Source organism: Dipodomys ordii, unplaced genomic scaffold (genome assembly GCF_000151885.1).
Source record: "Dipodomys ordii isolate 6190 unplaced genomic scaffold, Dord_2.0 Scaffold15, whole genome shotgun sequence".
NCBI classification, from domain to species: domain Eukaryota; kingdom Metazoa; phylum Chordata; class Mammalia; order Rodentia; family Heteromyidae; genus Dipodomys; species Dipodomys ordii.
In genome coordinates this window covers 15,995,311-15,995,894 of record NW_012267231.1, presented here as the reverse complement: position 1 = coordinate 15,995,894, position 584 = coordinate 15,995,311, and positions in this window count along the sequence as shown.

The following is a 584-nucleotide window of genomic DNA, read 5'->3' as shown; positions in this document are numbered from 1 at the left end:
CTGGGCTTGGGCACTGTCCCTCAGCTCTTCAGCTCAAGGCTAGCGCTCTACCACTTGAGCCACAGCGCCACTTCCGGCTTTTTTCTTTTTTCTTATGTGGTACTGAGGAATCGAACCCAGGGCCTCATGCATGCAAGGCAAGCGCTCTACCACTGTGCCACCTTCCCAGCCCCTGGTTTTGGAATTCTTGAATACATCACCTCCTCAGCTGTCTTGTGGGTAGAACCCAAGTAAAACATAAAATTCATCTGGCTCACATCTATCTTACACCCAGAGCCAGAGGGGAATTTTACCCATTTCTAGTGTTACCTACACTCTGACTATGGCTCATCCTACAAGATCAGGGGTGGCATTTTCTACATGCACTGGCCCGGCAGTGCTCAGTTTGGGATTTTAAAAAACACCGTTTTTTTTTTTTTAAAGATCACAGCTTGGGCAAAAAGTTAGTGAGACCCAATCTTAACCAACAAGCTATGTGTGGTGAGATGAACCTGGAATCCCAGCTACCTGGGAGGAAGATAACAATCTGAGTCCAGCCTAGGCAGAAATCAGGAGGCTTTGTCCAAAAGACACAAAATGTGTGT